The sequence below is a fragment of the Panthera leo genome, chromosome E2, assembly GCF_018350215.1.
Source record: "Panthera leo isolate Ple1 chromosome E2, P.leo_Ple1_pat1.1, whole genome shotgun sequence".
Taxonomy (NCBI): domain Eukaryota; kingdom Metazoa; phylum Chordata; class Mammalia; order Carnivora; family Felidae; genus Panthera; species Panthera leo.
The window spans coordinates 34083559-34101122 of record NC_056693.1 but is presented as its reverse complement, the minus strand read 5'-3'; the positions used below and the strand labels follow the sequence as shown (position 1 = coordinate 34101122).

General features: G+C 47.3%; 2 non-coding genes across 2 annotated transcripts; one reads left to right on the top strand and one right to left on the bottom strand.

The window, feature by feature from the left end:
- The first annotated feature begins 16465 nt into the window (after positions 1-16465).
- Positions 16466-16548, top strand: TRNAL-CAG. The gene has a single exon. It is a non-coding gene; the product is annotated as a tRNA-Leu (tRNA).
- Positions 16549-16833: 285 nt separating this feature from the next.
- TRNAL-CAG lies at positions 16834-16916 on the bottom strand. The gene has a single exon. It is a non-coding gene; the product is annotated as a tRNA-Leu (tRNA).
- Between the last annotated feature and the right edge of the window lie 648 nt (positions 16917-17564).

Here is a 17564-nt window from a genome sequence, read left to right as displayed (position 1 = left end):
GAGGGAGACACAGAATCCGTATCAGGCTCCAGGCTCTGAGCTGTCAGCACAGAGCCCAACACGGGGCTCAGACTCACAGACTGTGAGATTATGACCTGAGCCGAAGTCAGACGCTTAACCGACTGAGCCACCCAAGCACCCCAAAAGTTAATTATATTTCTATAAACAAGTAACATACAAATATATACTTGAATTTTAAAATGGAAACTAAAAATTGTAACTGATATTTTCAAATGTTATACAATACCAGAGATAATTGAAAACCTAGAGATAAATCTAATAAAAATTATACAAGAGCTCAACACTGAAAACTGCAGAATGTTTTGGAAAATAAAATTAAAGAAAAGCTAAACGAATAGAGGAATAAACCATGATCATGGATGGGAAGATTTAATATTGTAAAGAAGTCCACTTCTGCCTTCTTCAAATTGGTCTATAGATTTAATGCAATTCCAGTAAAAAAAAATCACAAGATGGTTTTTTATTACATACAGATTCTAAAATATAAATGGAGAGGCAGAAGACCTAAAATGGCCACAGCAATTTGAGGAAGAAAAACAAAGTTGGAGGACATACCCATTAGATTCAAGAAAAAGGAGGAGGGGGAGGACGGGAAGGAAGAGGAGGAGGGGGAAGAGGAGGAGGAGGGGGAGGAGGAGAAGGGAAGGGGAGGAGGAAGGGGAGGGGAAAGGGTAGGGGAAGGAGGAGCAGGAGGAGGAGGAGGAGAAGAAGGAGGAGGAGAAGGAGGGCACCTGGATGGCTCAGTTGGTTAAGTGTCAGACTCTTGATTTCAGCTCAGGTCACCATCTCATGGTTGGTAAGTTCGAGCCCTACATCGGGCTCCCTGTTGTCAGCTCAGAGCTCAATTTGGATCGTCTGTCTCCCTCATGTCTCTTCCCTTCCCCGTTCTCTCTCTCTCTCTCTCTCTCTCTCTGTCTCAAACTAAATAAACAAGCAAACAAACATTTAAAAAATAGAATAAAAAACAGGAAACATCTTCATGATGATGAAGAAGACCTCTTAATTGGCAATATTAAAAAGTACTAACTAGGGGCACCTGGGTGGCTCGGTCAGTCTAGCGTCCGACTTCAGCTCAGGTTATGGTCTCGCAGTTTGTGAGCTCGAGCCCCAGTCGGGCTCTGTGCTAACAAACAGCTCAGAGCCTGGAGCCTGCTTTGGATCCTGTATCTCTCTCTCTTTCTCTCTCCCCCACCCCCAGCCCCACTCATGCTCTGCCTCTATCTCTCAAAAATAAATAAATGTTAAAAAAAGTTTTTTTTTTTAAGTACTAACCATAAGGGGGGAAAAAACCCTGATAAATTAGACTACATTAAAACAAAAATGTGTGTTTATCAGAAAATACTGTTACAAAAAAAGTGAAAAGTCAAAAGGTGGGATAAAAAAACCCTCCTATCTAGAATATACAAAGAAGTCCTACAAAAATCAATAAGAAAATGACAGACTAGTTAAGGGGGAAAAGGGGCAGAAACGCTTGAACCAGCATTTCCCGAAGAGGATTTCCAAATGGCCAAAAAACAAAAACAAAGCAAATTTGAAATGGTGTCCAATTTTATTAGTCATCAGGGACATGCAAACTAAAACCATAATGAGGCACCATTACGTACCCATCAAAAAAGCTGAAAATAAAATGACAGATAATGCAAGTGTCAGCAAGGATGCAGAGCAACTTCATACACTGCTGATAGAGATGTAATTGGGGAAGACCCAGGAAAATTCCTTGGCGGTATTTACCAAAGGCGAATGTATGCATAATTCCACCGTTAGATATACACCTACAAAAAATGTGTGCAGATGTCCACCAAGTGACATATACAAGAATGTCCACATTAGCAGAATCTATAATTGCTCCAAACTGGAAACTACTCAAATGTCTATCAGCAGTAGAACAGATAAATAAATTGTATGTTCTTTGGGTTGTGGTTGTTTTGTTTTGGACCAGGTCTTTTTACTTTGTTTTTAAGTGTACAATTCAATGATTCTTATTTATTTTTAGTGTTTTTTTTAAATTTTTTTAATGTTTATTTATTTTTGAGACAGAGGGAGGCAGAACATGAATTGGGGAGGGGCATAGAGAGAGGGAGACACAGAATCTGAAACAGGCTCCAGGCTCTGAGCTGTCAGCACAGAGCCCGACGCGGGGCTCGAACTCACGAACCGTGAGATCATGACCCCAGACGAAGTCGGACGCTTAACTGACTGAGCCACCCAGGCGCCCCAATGTTTTATTTATTTTTGAGAGAGAGCACAAGCAGGGGAGGGACGGGGGCGGGGGGCTGGCAGAGGATCTGAAGCGGGCTCTGCGCTAACAAGCAGCAAGCCCGACCTGGGGCCCAAACTCACGAACCCAACTGGGAGATCATGACCTGAGCGGAGGTCAGAGGCTCAACCGATTGAGCCACCCAGGCACCCTCAATTCAATGACTTTTGCTAAATGTACCGAGTTGTGCAACCATGACCACAAATCTTTAGCACATTCCATTAAACCTTGGAAGGGCCCTCACGCTTGTCTGTAGTCATTTCCCTTTCTATTTCCCCAACCCCCGTCAACGACTAAACTAATTATTTTCTCTACAGATTTGCCTTTTCTGGACAACGCACAGACATGGAATCATCCTGTCTGGCTACTTTCACTTAGCATAGTGTGTTGGAGGTTCATCCATGTTTTAGCATGTATCAGTACATCATGCCTATTTGTGGCTGAATTACAGCGTTCCATCACACGTGTATACTATATTTTGTTTCTTCGTTCATCCATCATTCATCCATCGATGGACACTTGGGTTGTTTCCACTTTGGGGCTATTATGAATAATGCTGCTTTGAACATTGATATTTATTTTTATATAGATTTTTTTTAAGTTTATTTATTTATTTGGAGAGAGACAGAGAAAGCGCGAGTGGGAGAGGGGCAGGGAATGAGGGAGAATCCCAAGCAGGCTCCAAGCGGATCAGCACAAGCCAACGCAGGGCTCGAACCCACGGAACTGTGAGGTGATACCCTGAGCCGAAATCCAGAGTCGGACGCTTAACTGAATGGGCCACCCGGGAGCCCCTGAACATTTATATTTAAGTGTTTGTATAGACCTACGTTTTTATTTCTCTTTGGTAAATGTTAGAAACATCACACAGAACATTTTTGTTTAACTTCTTTTTTTTTTTTTTTTTTTAATTATTTATTTTTGGGACAGAGAGAGACAGAGCATGAACGGGGGAGGGGCAGAGAGAGAGGGAGACACAGAATCGGAAACAGGCTCCAGGCTCCGAGCCATCAGCCCAGAGCCTGACGCGGGGCTCGAACTCACGGACCGCGAGAGCCATCAGCCCAGAGCCTGACGCGGGGCTCGAACTCACGGACCGCGAGATCGTGACCTGGCTGAAGTCGGACGCTTAACCGACTGCACCACCCAGGCGCCCCATGTTTAACTTCTTAAGAAACTGCCAAACTTCTCCAAACTGAACGTTATCATTTTACATTTCCACCATCAATTTATGAGGGTTCTAGTTTCTTGCTAACACTTGCTATTATCTGTCTTTTTTTATTACGGTAATTCTTGAGGTACAAATTGGTATCTCATTGTGGTTTATATTGAACTAATGACTAAAGGTGTTGAACACCTTATCATATGCTTACTGGATGCTCATATGGCTTCTTCAGGGAATATCTATTCGGTTATTTTCCCTGATTTTTTTTATTTTTATTTTTTAATTTTATTTTTTATTTTTTAAAATTTACATCCCAATTAGCATATAGTGCAACAATGATTTCAGGAGTAGATTCCTTAGTGCCCCTTCCCCAATGAGCCCATCCCTCCTCCCACAACCCCTCCAGCAACCCTCAGTTTGTTCTCCATATTTATGAGTCTCTTCTGTTTTGTCCCCCTCCCTGTTTTTATATTATTTTTGTTTCCCTTCCCTTATGTGTCTCTTCAAGTCCTCGTATGAGTGAAGTCATATGATTTTTGTCTTTCTCTGACTAATTTCGCTGAGCATAATACCCTCCAGTTCCATCCACGTAGTTGTAAATGACAAGATTTCATTCTTTTTGATTGCTGAGTAATACTCCATTGTATGTATATACCACATCTTCTTTATCCATTCAGCCATCGAGGGACATTTGGGCTCTTTCCATACTTCGGCTGTTGTTGATAGTGCTGCTAGAAACATGGGGGTGCATGTGTCCCTTCGAAACAGCACACCTGCATCCTGTGGATAAATGCCTAGTAGTGCAATTGCTGAGTCGTAGGGTAGTTCTCTTTTTAGTTCTTTGAGGAACCTCGATACTGTTTTCCAGAGTGGCTGCACCAGCTTGCATTCCCATATTTTCCCTAATTTTTTAAAAGATTTTCATTTTAAGTAATCTCTACACCCAAGGTGGCACTCAAACCCACAACCTCAAGATCAAGACTCACATGGTCTACTGACTGAGCCAGACAGGAGCCCCTGTTTTGCCTGTTTTTAAATTGGGTTACTTGTCTTCCTGTTTCAGAGTCATAAGTGTTCTACAAAGTATTCTGTACACCTTTAAGCACATACAGAATTTGTGAATGTTTTCTTCTAGTGATTAGATTTTCTTAATGGTGACTCATAAAGTATTACATTTTGATGAAATCCAGTTAATTAATTTTTTAATTTTATGAATTGTGTTTTTGCTGTCACATCTAAGAAACCTTTGCCTAACCCAAGGTCACAGAGATCTTCTCCTAAATGCTTTACAGTTTTAACTCTACATTTTGGTCTCTGATCCATTTGGGGTTAAATTTTGTGACTGGTTTGCTACAGGGGGCCCAATATCATTCTTTTGCATGTGTGTATCCAGTTGTCCCAACTCCACTTGCTGAACAGACTAATCTTTTTCCATCGAATTACCTTGGCTCCTTTGTTGAAAATCAACTGACCATAAATTTAAGCGTTTATTTCTGGGCTCTCACTTCTATTCCATTGATCTACATGTCTCTCCTTACTCAGTCCCACACTCTTCTTTATTACCGTTGATTTACAGAAAGTTTAGAAATTGGGAAGTTATGCCCTCTGACTTTATTATTCTTTTTCAAGATTGCTTTCACTAATCTAGGCCATTTGTCTTTTAATATACCTTTTAGAAACAGCTATTCAATTTCTGCCAAAAAAAAAAAAAAGAAGGAAAAGAAAGAAAAAGAATTTGAATTTAGTAAGAATTGAGTTGGATCTATAGGTCAAATAGAAGAGAAATTGCCTATTGAATATGTCCTCCAACCCATAGACATAGAATGTCTATTTATTTAGATTTCTTTAATTTCTCTTGGCAAAGACTTATAATAGTCACTGTACAAATCTTCTTACACTGTGTTGTTAAATTTATCCCAAAGTATTTTATTCTTTTTGGTACTGTTGTGAATGGAATTGTTTTCCTAATTTTATTATTGGATTATTCATGAGTAGTATATAGAAATATAGTTGATTTTTACATATTGTTCTTCCAGTCTACAATCTTACAGCATTACTTTTGTTTCCAGTAGGGTTTCTAGTGGGGTTTGTTTGTTTGTTTGCTTGTTTGGGTTTTTTGTTTGCTTGTTTTTTGCTAGTTCCCTGAAATTTTTCTGTGTACATAATCATGTCATCTACAAATGGGGATAATTTACTTCTTCCTTTCCAATCTGGATACGTTTTATTTCTCTCTGTTGCTTAATTTTCTGGCTAGCACCTCTAACCCGTTGTCAAATAAAGGAGGACAGAGCAGAAATCCTTGTCTTGTTCTTGATCAGCGGGGGAACATATCCAGTCTTTCATCATTAAGTGTGATGTTAGCTGTGGGCTTCTCATAGATGCCCTTTATCAAGCTAAGGAAGTTCCTGTGTATTCTTGTGTTGAGTTGGTGTGTGTGTGTGTGTGTGTGTGTGTGTGCTTTTTTTTTTAATCACAAAGGGGCATTGCATTTTTTCAAATTCTCACCTTTTGTAAATGTAGTGCCTGTTAAATTTTTTAAAAATATGTATAATGAGGGGAGCTTGGGTGGCTCAGCCAGTTAAGCATCTGACTTCAGCTCAGGTCATGATCTCACGGGTTCGTGGATTCGAGTACCACATGGGGCTCTGTGCCGGCAGTACGGATGGAGTCTGCTTCAGATCCTCTATTTCCCCTTCTCTCTGCCCCTCCTCCCACCTCTCTCTCAAAAATAAAAACATTAAAAATATTTTAATGTGTATAATGTAAAAAATGTGTAAAGTATTGAAATTCATCATTCTGGCATGTTTACAATGATAAAGGGGCGCCTGGGTGGCTTAGTCAGTTAAGTATCCGACTTCGGCTCAGGTCATGATCTCCCAGTCCATGAGCTCGAGTCCTGCGTCGCGTTCTGTGCTGACAGCTCAGAGCCTGGAGCCTGCTTCGGATTCTGTGTCTCCCTTGCTCTCTACCCCTCCCCCACTCACACTCTGTCTCTCAAAAATGAATAAATGTTAAAAAAAAAGTTTTAATAATATAACAGTGACCGCAGTTTTAATTTCCTTGTAACACACTGAGGTTCAAAGAAGAAAACCCCCAAAGGGTAGGATGTCTGGCCAGAGACTTCCTGATGTCTGCAGGAAGAAGAGGGGGAGACAGAAAGAAAAGCATATATGGTTGGAAAATTCAATCCTTATCAGGAAAGGTACGAAAAGGATAGTGAAAGCTTTCTTCCTGCCCAGAGGTAATCTCTGATAATAGCTTTCTGTGATTCATTGCTTTGCGGGGGAGGGGGAACATGCGGGAGATGAAAACAAAAACAATTATGAAAGGAAGAAATAGAAAACTGGCTTGTGAACCCAAGTTCCCGTTTCATTTAACCCCTTATGTCTTGTAGGACCTGTTTCGGCAAGTCCTGGTCTCCATTCTCCTTGGCCAGGAATGCAAGCCAGGAGGCCTCCTGGAAGCAACATTCCTGTCTTCCAAAAGTTAGACCGTGACATCCCCAGCTGGCTCCTGGCGAAAGGGAGGCCACCTAGGGCCTGCGCAGCCTCAGGTCCTGTCCCCTGGCAAATAACTTCTCTCCCTGGCTGTGGCCACCATGATCATCTCTCAGCAGAACCACAAGCATCTCCCTGGCCAGACTGAAAAAGGTAGTGAGGGGTCTCCAGAGCACAAATGCCTTTTCCCAACATCTTTTTTATGACAAAACGAATTCACGCTCACGGTTAGAAAGTCCGGGGCACAGAGAATGGGCACCCCTTTCTCATCACCTCTCCCCAGAGCAAGCCTGAGCTACCAGGTTTCTTGGCATCCCCCCAGAGTCGTCTGTCAGTCACCCCTGGGAGGCAATAAGGGTAATGATCCATCCTATAGATGAGGAAACTGAGGCTTGAAGGGGAGAAGAAACCGTTGAGGCCACACAGCTGAAAAGTGGCAAAGTTGGGATTTGAACTTGACTCTCCTGCCCTCAAGTCTCCAAATTGCCATGAGTCTATCAGACGTGTAAGCCCTGAATGGCTCCATCCCAAGTTTATAGTGCTTCTTTGCACATGCCTTGTCCCACACATACAGGCAAATCCTCACCCTGGCACACCCAGCGACTCAGCCTGCCGCACAAAAATGCCTCCCACACACATACTGGCCCAGCAGGGTGCCCTCACCCCCACAGACACACATCCGTCTCTAAACACACTTAATCACACATGTGCACATTGCATAAACACTGACACACATGTTCTCACTCCCAGAGACACACACTTCTACACACCCTAGTCACAGACGCTGGCACAACCCCATCGTCACCAGACTCCTAGAGCCGGTCCAGACCCCACCCTAGAGAGGCCACATTCCCCTCCTGGCCAAGCTGCCTTCAAAGGTTCTACCTTCTATCCCATCAAATTCCAGTTGCTGTCTTCTAAACCAGCTCTCGTGCCAGCGGATGCCTCCCGTCCGCAGCCAGAGCTGGGCACCCTACCCCTTCCCCTTCTGGCCAAGATTCTACGGCTCTTGTCCTCACCCCTCAGCCCTGGTAGCTCACGGAGTTTCTAGCTCGTGGAGTTTCCACCTCCTGGGGTTTATGGGCACAGATATCTTGAAGGGGACCTTGGCTGAAAGACACAAATCCCAGGCTGGAGGTGGAAGCCCAAGCCTGGTGATCTTTGTCTTCTCCAGCTGCCCGGTGTCACAGAATGTTTCTGAATCCCTTGCCTCAGTTTCCCTCAGTAGTTCTCAAAGGGTAGAAACCTGCACAGTCTAACTTGAAGATCCCTGTAAACATGCCTCCTTAAGGCAACAGGGACATGAAATAGACTTTATGGAAACACACACTCCTGCCCCCACACCTATTTGGGGCCCCCAGGGCTGGCGCAGAGTGGGTACTCAACCGGGGCACCAACTAGGTGGAGAAAGGAATGTTCCAGATATTAGGAGAGAATCGCTTCCTCCATAATATAACCTCGGGGATTAGAACCCAAGGACTGAGGTCTTCAGTGGGGGTGCTGTAAATATCTGAGGAAAAGACTCTGAATGTAGGATTTATCCATTCATTTGCTCAATTAATAAATATTTCTGGAGGACTTACAAGGTGCTGGGTGCTGGGGATCAGTGGGGGATGAAGAGCCCAGACAGGCCCTGCCCATATGCAATGTGGGGGTCTGGTGGGGACGCATGCGGCCTGAGGTTCACACACACACACACACACTCGTACATAACTATACACCCTGCTGTGGTTCTGGTGCAGAGAGGGGAGCTGACCCAGGCTGGAGCTCAGCTTCCCAGGGGGAGGGGATGTCCAGTGGGGAGCTGAGGACCAGGTGAAGGCACTGAGCTCCTCAACAGCGCTGAATCTTTTTCAGAACACCTGACCTGGAAAAATATTGCATCAGGACCCGCCTCTTTTTTATTGGGAGCTTCATAAACCAAGACACTTGCTGTATGTACCGGCTGAAACCTTTGGAGAACACAAGAGGGGTCAGTAATACGTCTTTTCGTTTTCGTCGTTGCTGTTGTTGTTGTTTTAGAATGAGAAGTAATTGTCACGACTTTTTTCTTTTGCATGGCAAAAGCAGTGAATTGGGGGGACATGGCTCCTCCAAGGAGTCTCTGGCTAGAGGACGGGGCACCCCGATTTTGTACTACTCCATAATGACTCCTGGGACCCCGAGAGTCCATCTGGTACTTGCCCAGGCCCCTGCTGGCTGGCACATCATCTGTTGAGGTCCCCAGGACGAGGGTATTTTTTCTAGAATCTGGATGCCAGCAAAGAAAAGCACTGCAGGAACCAGGAAAAAAACACAGTGTTTCTATTTCCTAGATAAAACAGAAATTGTGAGGCACAGTAATAGCTCAGGAAAACCTGCCAGCTATTTGAGGATGAACGAATTTCTGGAAGAAATGTTAAAACTCTGACTGGCTCCACGCTGATGGGAAAGGCTTTGCAGCTGCTGGTTTCTGTCTCCCCTCCACCCCTGCCCAGAAGTGGGGCCCCTCTTCCCCTCCCTGGATGGGCATGGGCATCGGATATAGCCTGCAATTCTGGGTCCCAGCATTTCGGGGCCAACCAACTCTACACAGCTAGGGACACGGCAGCACCAGCCCTGGGTCCTCATGATGCACAGAAAAAATGTATGGTGGCTGGAGGGAAAGTGGAATGTTCGTCCCTTTGTACTGCCCTCTCCCCAAGATCCCCTGCTTCCCTGGAGGAACCCGTGGCCCGTCTTAACCCTCGGTTCTGCTCAGACCCATCTCATCTGCGTCCAACTCTCAGCCCTTCACTCATGTTGTGCACCCCTGCCTGGGACGTCCTCCCCTTCCCCTCCATCCCTGCAGGTCAGACCTGTCCTTCTTTGCCTATCTTCTCTTTGACACCTTTGGAGCTTTTCCAACACTGCACAGTTTCCTTGGGTAGGCTCTGATCTCCTGCTTCCTGAGGTTTTGCTGGTGAGTCACGAGGCCAGCGCCGTATGATAGAAATACAACACGAGATGCATAGACAATTAAATTTTCCCAGTAGCAACACTGAAAAAGTAAACGCAAACTGTTGAAATAAATTTTAATAGTGTTTTTTGTTTAGTAAAACACAGCCAAAACATTCTCTTCTCCAAGTCATCAATATTATAAATTAATAATAAAATCATTTCCACTTCTTTTCCTCCTTTCTTTGAAATCCAGTTTGTAGATTACATTTATGACCCATCTCAATCCAGTGTGGCCGCATTCCCAATGCTCAGTAACGAGCTTGTGACCATCATATTGGCCAGAAGAGAGATATAGGCTGTATTCATCTTTGGGTTACACGTGGCAAAAGTTGACATTGAAGTGGCTTAAGTGAAAAGAGGCATTAGCTCATGAAACTGAAAAGGCCAGGCATGGGCGGCTTCAGGCACAGCTAGATCCAGGTTGGTAGCAGAAGACTGGAGTGGAGAGGAAGAGGGGCGGGCAGGGGGAGGAGGAAGTAGCCAGAGTGGGGGTTGGATTGAATTCAAAGGGGCTCCCAGAGAGTACTGGAGCATCAGGTAGAACAAGAAAGCCAGAATCTAGTCCTGCGGAGATATTCAAAAGATTTAATGACTAGGATGGCACCTGCCAATGAGGACGGATAACAGCCTTTGTGCTGCAGCGGGCCGGGGTTGGTCAACTGTGGGAATCAGGAGTGAGGAGGGGCCGAGAAGGTGGTGAGGACACAGGGCAGCCCTGTTAACCGACCAGTACCGCAGTCGCTTACTCCATCATGCGGATGTGGGCATGGGGAGTATACAGGAGACTAGCCAGTGGTCTAGACCTCACACACTACGTGTCCCCTCACCACTAAACTAAGCACTCGGCCAGTCCTGAGAGAAAGCCCTGGGCTGGGGTTGAGGGCAGGGAGGTAAGCAGAATACAAAATCTTTTATCTGAAAGAGGCAGAGCAGATGGGGCCTGTGAGGGGGCCTGGAGGTCCCTGAGTACCAGATGGGCCAAATGGGCTGATGTGCCCATGCAGAGGGCTGGACATACTGGTCAGAGATGAAGGCTGCAGGAGCAGGCAAGGGTCGTGGATGGCCTCACCTGGGGAGGCATCCTGGGCTCCACCTGAGAGGGACAGAAAACTGGTTTGAGGAACCCAGGGAATTTACTCATCCGTCCATCCATCCATCCATCCATCCATTTGTCCATTCCTCCACTCATGCAATACTTCTTTGTCAAGCTCCTGCTGGGAATAACTGGTGAACAAGATGGCCAAGGTCACTGCCTTTACAGAGCACAGACCCTGGTAGGAGAGAGGCACGATCATCAAATAAGCCAGCAAGTGAGCCCAGTGGCTTTGCATCTGTAAGGCGGAGGCCAGATGGAAAGCGAGTGGGAGATAAGGCATGGGGCCACTTCAGCCAGGATACAGCAGAGCTGACATGGGAAAGACCGAAGGAACCAGTCCTGCATACGCGGGAGGGAAACGACTCCACACAGAGGAAATACCAGGGCAAAGGCCCCAGGAGGGCACAGGCTTTGTGTGTTAGAGAAACAGAAAGATGGGGTAGGGGTTGGAGGTGGCAGGTGGGGTTGGAGAGGAGAGCGAGGCTGGCTCATATGGGGCAGTCAGGGGCTGCTGTGCTTGTGGGGAGGGCACTGCGGACCGTCTTTACGTAAAGTCAAGTTTGGCAGCTGAAAACTTGCCCCGCAATATTCACCAGGGGCAAGAAAGGGTACAGGACTTTCTTTTTCTGGGCCAACGCACAAAGCGTGTATTTCTAGTCCAAGCACTCTCCCCGCTCAGCATGCGTGAACCCTTTCAGCTTTCCAACAGCCCTTTGAGGCAGATACTATCCCTAAATCCATTTTACACACAGGGAAATTGAGGAACTGAGAGGAACAGAGAAGCTAAGTGACTCCCCTATGGTCACAGAGCTGGCAAAGGGCAGAAGCAGGATTTGGATTCAGACGGTTCTAGAGTCCAAACACATACACACATTCGGCCATGCTGCCTCGAGTTAAAATTGGCTCTGTACCCCTTGCTTATGGTAAGCTACAGGGCCTCCCTCATCCATGGGGTTCTCTTTCTAGGGTGACCAAAGGCTTTGGGGGCATGATATGTAGTCCAGAGAACTTGGAAGTGAGCTTGTGGCCTTCGGTCCATTCTGGTCACCACCGTCCACGCGATTCGTTCAAAATCGGGGAACTGGGCCATCCACCTCTCTCCATGTCACGGGTGGACCTGGGTGGACGGAGCTTTTCCCATCCCATCCCATCAAAGATCCACGCCTGCTTCATCCACTGCACCCCTGGGTTTCCCACTCCGTAAGCCAAGACGCCCAACCCAGGGCCTTGGCAGGGCTTCAGTGCTGGCGCCTGGTGATTTCTGTCTCCCCACCTTGGCCAAGGAAACCAGAGCCTGGACACAAAAACTTGGCCATGCTGCTGAGACTGGCTTGCTGGGAAAATCCTACCCTTTCTTCTAAGTCTCTTTCAATAATAAAAACAGGAGTAAAAATAACATCACAAAGTCCAGCTGGCCAAACTTCATGGTTTTTGTTTTGTTTTGTTTTGTTTTTTGGTTTTGTTTCCTAAAGGAGACAATGTAGAGAAAGCACCTATCACAGTCCCAGGCCCAGGATGGTTCTCAAGAAAGGGGTATGGAGCCAGAAGAATCAGGCTCTACTTACCAGCTGTCAGACTCTGAGTAAGTTATTTGGCCTCTCTGAGCCTCGTTTTCCTTATCTGTAAAATGGGAGCAAAGACAGCCTGTGTCGTGGTGTTGTTATGAACACCAAGTGAAATAATGGACGTAAAAAAGGCATTCACTAAAACTCAGCTTCCTGCCACCCTTTCTCCACGCAGAGGTGGTGATGGGTGCCAAGGTCACAGGGATGTTAGGATCCCCCTTTTGGGCCCCTCGGCTGGCTGAGCACCAGCTTGTCACTTGGCGGTCTGACTTCATCCGCACTTTGGGGCTGGGCATAGGGGGAGCCATGCTGGGGCGTCCCCACCACCGGTAGACTTTCCAGGCTGAGGTCAGGGGACTTTCCTCTTCCAAGCTGGACAAATGCCCAGAGGGGGTCTGGGGGAGGCCTGTCCCTCTAGGGTCCACTGTTGATGCCAAGACTGGTGATAAGTGGAAAATGAGAAAAACAGGAACTCACTTTTCCCATTTTTGGTCTTGGGGGCCTGAGGCTGGAATGGGATCCTGAGAAGCTTCCTCCAGGCCAGCAGTCTGGTACCCGAAAGGTGTCGAGGGAGGAGGGCCGACCATCTAGCCCAACCCAGGAGACAGTGCTGAGTGGAGCTCCAGTACTGACCCCCATCGAGCCAGCACTTTCCTCCAGCCAGGCCAGGAGGGCAGCAGGCAGAGCGGGGCTGGCTTGGGCTGTAGCTCTGGCCTGCCTGGTTTCTTATTTCTAAAATGATGTGTAAGGCATGAAGGGAAGGTTCCAGAGCACCTTAGCAAGTCACTCAGAATGTCTGAGCCTTAACTCCTTGCAAAATGGAGCAGGAGTGGGGAGTCAGCAGCACTTGTCTTAAAGAGAAGTTGTGAGTGGCTGGTAACCTGGCCCCTCTATGGCCTTAGTGACTTTCTGTCCTATCCCAGCATCCCCTCTCTCCACATCTGCACCCAGTGCACACACCAGCCAGCCAGTGGGGCTTGTCCTTTTTTATTACCAAAACACATCTTGAATCTTGAATTCAGCCACCTTTTGCAATCGCCACTTCCCCGGTCTAGCCATCCCCATCTCTCACGGCCTTGGGCTCTGATTTTTCTCTTGGCCTCTCATATCCACCTGCCACATAGCTGCCAAAGGGATCGTTTTCAAAGGCTAACTGGATCCAGTCACCTGCTCCCCTGCTTAAAGTACTCCAGTGACAACGATGCTATCACACACAGAAGAAAATCCAAATTCCCCTCCCCGGCATCCAGCCCTGTGTGATATGGACTTCAGCCTCCTCCCACCCTTATCCCTGCCCCACTGGCTTGCTGCCTCTCCAACAGACCACACTTCTCCCTGCCTCAGGGCCTTTGCACTGGCTATGCGTTCCACCTAGAAGGCCACCGGCTTTGATTTTGCTTGTCTCTCCCTTTTGAACTGTGTCACCTCCTCAGAGAGGTCCTCCCTGACCACTCTTCCTATGAGAGCCCCTGGGCATTCTTGATCATTGTTAAAGGGGACTGCTTAAAGGTAATACCATGATTCTCATAGAAATGTAAAATGGGGACACCTGAGTGGCTCAGTCAGCTAAGCAGCCAATTCTTGGTTTGGGCTCGGGTCATGATCTCATGGTTTGTGAGTTTGAGCCCCATATCAGGCTCAAAGCTGCCAGTGTGGAGCCTTCTTGGGGTGTTCTCTCTCCCTCTCTCTCTGCCCCTCCCCCACTCGCTCTCTTTCTTTCAAAAACAAATAAATAAACGTTATATTAAAAAAAGAAATATAAAATGAACACAAGTCAGATGTCATGGAATGCATTAATTTATGAGAAAACCAGAAGGTGTTAGAACTGGTTCTAAGGAGAATTCAAAGACACGTGTATATTGGCAATCAGGAATGATGAAATGAATTTATAAACAGATGCATAGGGGCACCTGGGTGGCCCGATTGGCTAAGCATCCAGCTCTTGATCTCAACTTGGGGCATGATTTCTCGTTTCGTGAGATTGAACCCCATGTTGAGCTCTGTGCTGACAGCGGGGAGCCCGCTTGGGATTCTCTCCCCCCCCAACCCCCCGTCCCCCGCCTCACTCATTCTTGCATTCTGTCTCTCTCTCTGTTTCAGAATAAGTAAATAAATCAATAAATGGATAAATGGCCAATATCCAGCGGGCAATATTTAATTGCATTCCACCCCAACAAAATCCACTTGTGTTTCTATGGATGAGATTCAAGTAATGAAAGGTAATGAAAGGTGCAGGCGCCTATAGAATCAGATGGCCAGGATTGGTGCTCCAGAGAGCTCCTTGGTTATCTTACAGGTTTCCTGACTTTCTGGCACTTACCAGCACCTGACCTTCTTTGCTGTTTGCCATTCATCTTGAGGGCAGAAACTGTGTTTTGTAACACCATCTGCAAGCACATAGCAAGTGCTCGGCAAATGTTTGTTTCCAGTGTCCAGGGTAATTTGTATTTCAGGAGAAGATACAAAAGAGGTCATTGCTGAGCCTAAAGAAATAAATTCTGACAGCCAAGGAGGAGGGGGCATTTGTGGGAAGGAAAGGGCGCCTGCAGGTTCATCACTCGTTAAATAACCAAGACCTCTGCGCACCCAGAAGCCTCAGCACCTCTTGGCAGCCCAAGCCCTGAGGGTCCCCAAAGGGACCTGACCCGGAGTTGGTAGGGAAAGTTCTCTGGCTGAGGCTGTTCTGTGATACCATGTCAGGTAAGTCAGAGGGCATGAGGGGCGAATGTGACTCCACCACGCACATTAGGGTCTGTCTCCTGGACTCTAGGGTCGACCCCCAGAAGTCGCCCTCAGGCGCTCTCTTTCACGTTACGCAGCAAGTCAGTGGCCCAGCCACGCCAGAACCTCTGTCTCCTGTGCCCTCATTCTGCCCGTCTTTCTTTAGGAGATGCATCTTCTCCAGGGCCTCTGGGGAGCCTGGAAATGGGGGCGTATGAGATCCTGCGAGAGGGGAGGTGCCTTTTTGCCTCCCGGAAATCCCGCGGAGAAAGGCGCCTTCGAGGCGCCTAAATCTTCTGATCCCGGGACAGAGGCGGGTGCGTGCCTAAATCTGGGGTTATGGCAGGAGGGGGCGGAAGGTGCTGCGGGGGCAGGCGGGGAGGGGTCCGGATCTGCTTCCCGCAGAGGTGGGGTGAGGATGCGGGTGAGAGGCGGCTGCTGGGGAGGAAAAGTGAATCACAAAATGACAGAATGCAGGAAGGAGGAGGCGAGGTAAGGATGAACCCACGGACATTCCCTGCGCGCCCACTGTGTGCCAAACACGGTTTGGGCTCTAAGGACACGGTCAGGGAACAGAGCGTATCCGGTTGTGCCGCTGCAGGACGCGGTCTAACCCCGAGCCTGAATAAATGGCTTTAACACGCATATAAATGTGAGGTTGCGGTTCCAACAAACGTTTGGAAGGAGAACGCGAGGTGCTTGCGATTAGACCTTGAAATACCCGGGTTTCACCTGGTAGGGGCGCCAGCAGAGATCTACATAAGCCAGTTCGGGAATGTGGGCTTGACTGCCTCGTGCAGGAAATGCACAGGAAGTGTATGCAGAAATGCAAAGGTGCTCGAAGATATGCAAGTATCAAAGCCGACACGAATCGTAAATGAATGCACGCATGCATAATGAGTACGTGTCCGAGACACGAATGCCTGGGGGCCAAAGTGACAGTCCTCGATTCTCCAGCACGCTGCGCGCGCCCTCTGCTGCCACCAACGCGCCTCGCTCCGCCCTTTCTCGTCCCATTTCGTCCCTCCGCTTTGAGCCAGAGCGCTTTTCTTTCCAGGTCTTCCCAGCACCCAGCGTAAAACAAAGCCCGGGCCGGTTGTTCGCTACGCATGCGCACAGTAGAACTATTCCGAAGAGGTTTGCTTGCAAAGCAGCACCCGAGCAGTCAGGATGGCCGAGCGGTCTAAGGCGCTGCGTTCAGGTCGCAGTCTCCCCTGGAGGCGTGGGTTCGAATCCCACTCCTGACAAGTGCTGTTTTGTTTTTCACCAACAGCTGCAAGTCAGTTTTGTTTTCCACGAACAGCCGCAAATCAACTTGGGAATACGTTACACCTTTGGGTATTCTTTTCCTCTCTTTACAAAACAAGTATTTCCTTCCTAACAGGCATTTTCTTCTTAGTGGCATTCATTTGGTTTTGGATTGTAAAAAGAAAGCCCCGACGCGTGCCGCAGAGCCCTTTTTAGTGTGGTCAGATGCACCTTTCTCTAACGTTGTCTAACGTTGCAGAAAGAAAACAGCAAAAGGTTAGGACTGTCAGAAGTGGGATTCGAACCCACGCCTCCAGGGGAGACTGCGACCTGAACGCAGCGCCTTAGACCGCTCGGCCATCCTGACTTCCTGCCAGTGTTCTACAAAGATTCACAGTAGTTGCCATTTCCGTGCCACGTGGTTCGAGAACCCGCAAGTTGTTTTAGGGTAGCTGGCAGCCCCAGGTCCTGCCGCACTGCTCCAGGCGTCCACAGGTTAAAAAAAAAAAAACAAAAAACAAAACAAAAAAACCCAAAACCCACCCCTGTTGCCGAGACTCGCTGTTTTCCTTGAATTTCTTCCGTCTTTTTTCTATGTATGGAAACTGTGTAGCCTGGGAAATCAGTTTCCCTTGCCATCCCTAGAAAATATCCGTAAAAATAAACACAATGGAAACAAAACTATATTGTTAAATTCTAGCCATTCGCCAATGCTCGGAACCTGAAAATGTGACGTGTATTCAACGACTGATACTATCGGTCGCCAGGGTCAGGACTATTGTTGGGCCCCTGAGGGTAGTGGGGAGGGGATTTAGACGATTCTTTTTGGAAGGGAGGTGCTCTGCGAAGAACTTTGCCTTGAGCTCCTCAGGATTGGAAGCCGTGGAATCCCATTCCACGCGTGTTTAACTGGAGCCACAGCCAGAGAAATTTGGCTTTTATACCTTTTTAATAAACTGAACAAGGGAAAAGCCGGAGGCTGTTAAACTTGGAGAGGAGACGATTTATCTGTCTA